Raw genomic sequence first — 6,035 nt, forward strand, 5'->3', positions numbered from 1 at the left:
AATATGGCAACTTCAGCACTCAGAGCCAGGGTAACTCAGTCGGTAGAGAATCAGACTTTTAATCTGAGGGTCCAGGGTTCAAGTCCCTGTTCAGGCGAGTGTCTTTTAAACAATGGTGTTTTTGTTTGTGAAATGGACAATTTTGCAGAGTTTAAAATTATCCATTCCTGCAGGCAGCCATCTTTTAATTGTTGATGCTGATTATGTTCATTATTCAATGGGAAGGTGTATAGATTGGAAAGATTCTGTAGAATATTAAGAATGGACTTTATCACTCTTCAATATGCACATATTATTGGCATCTAGTAATATAATCATCACAAAGTAGTATCGCTACATGTCAGTTCTAAAGACTTTATTTAATCAGGAACTCAAATCCATCCTTCTTTGATAGGCACACAGTGATTAAATTAGACAAGTAATAAATCAAACCTCTTTGACAAAAATAATTGAATGTGATTATTGAAGTGAGGTGATACTTAAAGCATCTAAGGATTTACAACTTAAACACAGAGGAAACTAAAATATATTTCATCAAGAGACCCTACAAGCCAAGTCTTTCAGTTCATGATTGCAGTAACACATATATTTTTCCACACTTTTTGTAATTGCACAGCAAATTGTCATGTTTTATATATTTCGAGCAGTTTACAATATGGCAACTTCAGTGTTCAGAGAATGGATAGCTCAGTCGGTAGTGCATCAGACTTTTACTCTGAGGGTCCAGGGTTCAAGTCCCTGTTCAGGCGAGTGTCTTTTAAACAATGGTGTTTTTGATTGTGAAATGGACAATTTTGCAGAGTTTAAAAATTATCCATTCCTGCAGGCAGCCATCTTTTAATTGTTGATGCTGATTATGTTCATTATTCAATGGGAAGGTGAATAGATTGGAAAGATTCTGTAGAATATTAAGAATGGACTTTATCACTCTTCAATAGGCACACATTATTGGCATCTAGTAATATAATCATCACAAAGTAGTATCGCTACATGTCAGTTCTAAAGACTTTGTTTCATCAGGAACTCAAATCCATCCTTCTTTGATAGGCACACAGTGATTAAATTAGACAAGTAATAAATCAAACCTCTTTGACAAAAATAATTGAATGTGATTATTGAAGTGAGGTGATACTTAAAGCATCTAAGGATTTACAACTTAAACACAGAGGAAACTAAAATATATTTCATCAAGAGACCCTACAAGCCAAGTCTTTCAGTTCATGATTGCAGTAACACATATATATTTTTCCACATTTTAAGTAATTGCACAGCAAATTGTCATGTTTTATATATTTCTAGCAGTTTCCAATATGGCAAGTTCAGTGCTCAGAGCCTTGATAGCTCAGTCGGTAGAGCATCAGACTTTTAATCTGAGGGTCCAGGGTCAAGTCCCTGTTCAAGTGGGTGTCTTTTAAACAATGGTGTTTTTGTTTGTGAAATGGACAATATTGCAGAGTTTAAAATTATCCATTCCTGCAGGCAGCCATCTTTTAATTGTTGATGCTGATTATGTTCATTATTCAATGGGAAGGTGAATAGATTGGAAAGATTCTGTAGAATATTAAGAATGGACTTTATCACTCTTCAATAGGCACACATTATTGGCATCTAGTAATATAATCATCACAAAGTAGTATCGCTACATGTCAGTTCTAAAGACTTTATTTCATCAGGAACTCAAATCCATCCTTCTTTGATAGGCACACAGTGATTAAATTAGACAAATAATAAATCAAACCTCTTTGACAAAAATAATTGAATGTGATTATTGAAGTAAGGTGATACTTAATGAATCTAAGAATTTACATCTTAAACACAGAGGAAACTAAAATATATATCATCAAGATACCCTACAAGCCAAGTATTTCAGTTCATGATTGCAGTAACACATATATTTTTCCACATTTTTTGTAATTGCACATCAAATTGTCATGTTTTATATATTTCGAGCAGTTTCCAATATGGCAACTTCAGTGTTCAGAGAATGGATAGCTCAGTCGGTAGAGCATCAGACTTATACTCTGAGGGTCCAGGGTTCAAGTCCCTGTTCAGGCGAGTGTCTTTTAAACAATGGTGTTTTTGTTTGTGAAATGGACAATTTTGCAGAGTTTAAAATTATCCATTCCTGCAGGCAGCCATCTTTTAATTGTTGATGCTGATTATGTTCATTATTCAATGGGAAGATGAATAGATTGGAAATATTCTGTAGAATATTAAGAATGGACTTTATCACTCTTCAATAGGCACACATTATTGGCATCTAGTAATATAATCATCACAAAGTAGTATCGCTACATGTCAGTTCTAAAGACTTTATTTCATCAGGAACTCAAATCCATCCTTCTTTGATAGGCACACAGTGATTAAATTAGACAAATAATAAATCAAACCTCTTTGACAAAAATAATTGAATGTGATTATTGAAGTAAGGTGATACTTAACGAATCTAAGAATTTACATCTTAAACACAGAGGAAACTAAAATATATTTCATCAAGATACCCTACAAGCCAAGTCTTTCAGTTCATGATTGCAGTAACACATATATTTTTCCACATTTTTGTAATTGCACATCAAATTGTCATGTTTTATATATTTCGAGCAGTTTCCAATATGGCAACATCAGTGTTCAGAGAATGGATAACTCAGTCGGTAGAGCATCAGACTTTTAATCTGAGGGTGCAGGGTTCAAGTCCCTATTCAGGAGAGTGTCTTTTAAACAATGGTGTTTTTGTTTGTGAAATGGACAATTTTGCAGAGTTTAAAATGATCCATTCCTGCAGGCAGCCATCTATTAATTGTTGATGCTGATTATGTTCATTATTCAATGGGAAGGTGTATAGATTGGAGAGATTCTTTAGAATATTAAGAATGGACTTTATCACTCTTCAATAGGCACACATTATTGGCATCTAGTAATATAGTCAGCACAAAGTAGTATTACTACATGTCAGTTCTAAAGACTTTGTTTCATCAGGAACTCAAATCCATCCTTCTTTGATAGGCACACAGTGATTAAATTAGACAAGTAATAAATCAAACCTCTTTGACAAAAATAATTGAATGTGATTATTGAAGTGAGGTGATACTTAAAGCATCTAAGGAATTACAACTTAAACACAGAGGAAACTAAAATATATTTCATCAAGAGACCCTACAAGCCAAGTCTTTCAGTTCTTGATTGCAGTAACACATATATATTTTTCCACATTTTTTGTAATTGCACAGCAAATTGTCATGTTTTATATATTTCTAGCAGTTTCCAATATGGCAACTTCAGTGCTCAGAGCCTTGATAGCTCAGTCGGTAGAGCATCAGACTTTTAATCTGAGGGTCCAGGGTCAAGTCCCTGTTCAGCTGGGTGTCTTTTAAACAATGGTGTTTTTGTTTGTGAAATGGACAATATTGCAGAGTTTAAAATTATCCATTCCTGCAGGCAGCCATCTTTTAATTGTTGATGCTGATTATGTTCATTATTCAATGGGAAGTTGAATAGATTGGAAAGATTCTGTAGAATATTAAGAATGGACTTTATCACTCTTCAATAGGCACACATTATTGGCATCTAGTAATATAATCATCACAAAGTAGTATCGCTACATGTCAGTTCTAAAGACTTTATTTAATCAGGAACTCAAATCCATCCTTCTTTGATAGGCACACAGTGATTAAATTAGACAAGTAATAAATCAAACCTCTTTGACAAAAATAATTGAATGTGATTATTGAAGTGAGGTGACACTTAAAGCATCTAAGGATTTACAACTTAAACACAGAGGAAACTAAAATATATTTCATCAAGAGACCCTACAAGCCAAGTCTTTCAGTTCATGATTGCAGTAACACATATATTTTTCCACATTTTTTGTAATTGCACAGCAAATTGTCATGTTTTATATATTTCGAGCAGTTTCCAATATGGCAACTTCAGTGTTCAGAGAATGGATAGCTCAGTCGGTAGTGCATCAGACTTTTACTCTGAGGGTCCAGGGTTCAAGTCCCTGTTCAGGCGAGTGTCTTTTAAACAATGGTGTTTTTGTTTGTGAAATGGACAATTTTGCAGAGTTTAAAATTATCCATTCCTGCAGGCAGCCATCTTTTAATTGTTGATGCTGATTATGTTCATTATTCAATGGGAAGGTTAATAGATTGGAAAGATTCTGTAGAATATTAAGAATGGACTTTATCACTCTTCAATAGGCACACATTATTGGCATCTAGTAATATAATCATCACAAAGTAGTATCGCTACATGTTAGTTCTAAAGACTTTATTTCATCAGGAACTCAAATCCATCCTTCTTTGATAGGCACACAGTGATTAAATTAGACAAGTAATAAATCAAACCTCTTTGACAAAATAATTGAATGTGATTATTGAAGTAAGGTGATACTTAACGAATCTAAGGATTTACATCTTAAACACAGAGGAAACTAAAATATATTTCATCAAGAGACCCTACAAGCCAAGTCTTTTAGTACATGATAGCAGTAACACATATATTTTTCCACATTTTTTGTAATTGAACATCAAATTGTCATGTTTTATATATTTCGAGCAGTTTCCAATATGGCAACTTCAGCGCTCAGAGCCTGGATAGCTCAGTCGGTAGAGCATCAGACTTTTAATCTGAGGGTCCAGGGTTCAAGTCCCTGTTCAGGCGAGTGTCTTTTAAACAATGGTTTTTTTGTTTGTGAAATGGACAATTTTGCAGAGTTTAAAATCATCCATTCCTGCAGGCAGCCATCTTTTAATTGTTGATGCTGATTATGTTCATTATTCAATGGGAAGGTGTATAGATTGGAGAGATTCTTTAGAATATTAAGAATGGACTTTATCACTCTTCAATAGGCACACATTATTGGCATCTAGTAATATAGTCATCACAAAGTAGTATCACTACATGTCAGTTCTAAAGACTTTGTTTCATCAGGAACTCAAATCCATCCTTCTTTGATAGGCACACAGTGATTAAATTAGACAAGTAATAAATCAAACCTCTTTGACAAAAATAATTGAATGTGATTATTGAAGTGAGGTGATACTTAAAGCATCTAAGGATTTACAACTTAAACACAGAGGAAACTAAAATATATTTCATCAAGAGACCCTACAAGCCAAGTCTTTCAGTTCATGATTGCAGTAACACATACATTTTTCCACATTTTTTGTAATTGCACAGCAAATTGTCATGTTTTATATATTTCGAGCAGTTTCCAATATGGCAACTTCAGCACTCAGAGCGTGGATAGCTCAGTCAGTAGAGCATCAGACTTTTAATCTGAGGGTCCAGGGTTCAAGTCCCTGTTCAGGTGAGTGTCTTTTAAACAATGGTCTTTTTGTTTGTGAAATGGACAATTTTGCAGAGTTTAAAATTATCCATTCCTGCAGGCAGCCATCTTTTAATTGTTGATGCTTATGTTAATTATTCAATGGGAAGGTGAAAAGATTGGAAAGATTCTGTAGAATATTAAGAATGGACTTTATCACTCTTCAATAGGCACAAATTGTTGGCATCTAGTAATATAATCATCACAAAGTAGTATCGCTACATGTTAGTTCTAAAGACTTTATTTCATCAGGAACTCAAATCCATCCTTCTTTGATAGGCACACAGTGGTTAAATTAGACAAGTAATAAATCAAACCTCTTTGACAAAAATAATTGAATGTGATTATTGAAGTAAGGTGATACTTAATGAATCTAAGGATTTACATCTTAAACACAGAGGAAACTAAAATATATTTCATCAAGAGACCCTACAAGCCAAGTCTTTCAGTTCATGATTGCAGTAACACATATATTTTTCCACATGTTTTGTAATTGCACAGCAAATTGTCATGTTTTATATATTTCGAGCAGTTTCCAATATGGCAACTTCAGTGTTCAGAGAATGGATAGCTCAGTCGGTAGTGCATCAGACTTTTACTCTGAGGGTCCAGGGTTCAAGTCCCTGTTCAGGCGAGTGTCTTTTAAACAATGGTGTTTTTGTTTGTGAAATGGACAATTTTGCAGAGTTTAAAATTATCCATTCCT

At 34.0% G+C, this 6,035-nt stretch overlaps 2 non-coding genes across 2 annotated transcripts; both read left to right on the forward strand.

Moving 5' to 3' along the window:
• Positions 1 to 1,982: 1,982 nt before the first annotated feature.
• Positions 1,983 to 2,055, forward strand: TRNAI-UAU (transfer RNA isoleucine (anticodon UAU)). Its single transcript has one exon. It is a non-coding gene; the product is annotated as a tRNA-Ile (tRNA).
• Positions 2,056 to 4,589: 2,534 nt separating this feature from the next.
• On the forward strand, positions 4,590 to 4,662 carry TRNAK-UUU (transfer RNA lysine (anticodon UUU)). The gene has a single exon. It is a non-coding gene; the product is annotated as a tRNA-Lys (tRNA).
• The last annotated feature ends 1,373 nt before the right edge of the window (positions 4,663 to 6,035 follow it).

The sequence above is a fragment of the Pseudophryne corroboree genome, chromosome 1 (assembly GCF_028390025.1).
Source record: "Pseudophryne corroboree isolate aPseCor3 chromosome 1, aPseCor3.hap2, whole genome shotgun sequence".
Lineage (NCBI taxonomy): Eukaryota > Metazoa > Chordata > Amphibia > Anura > Myobatrachidae > Pseudophryne > Pseudophryne corroboree.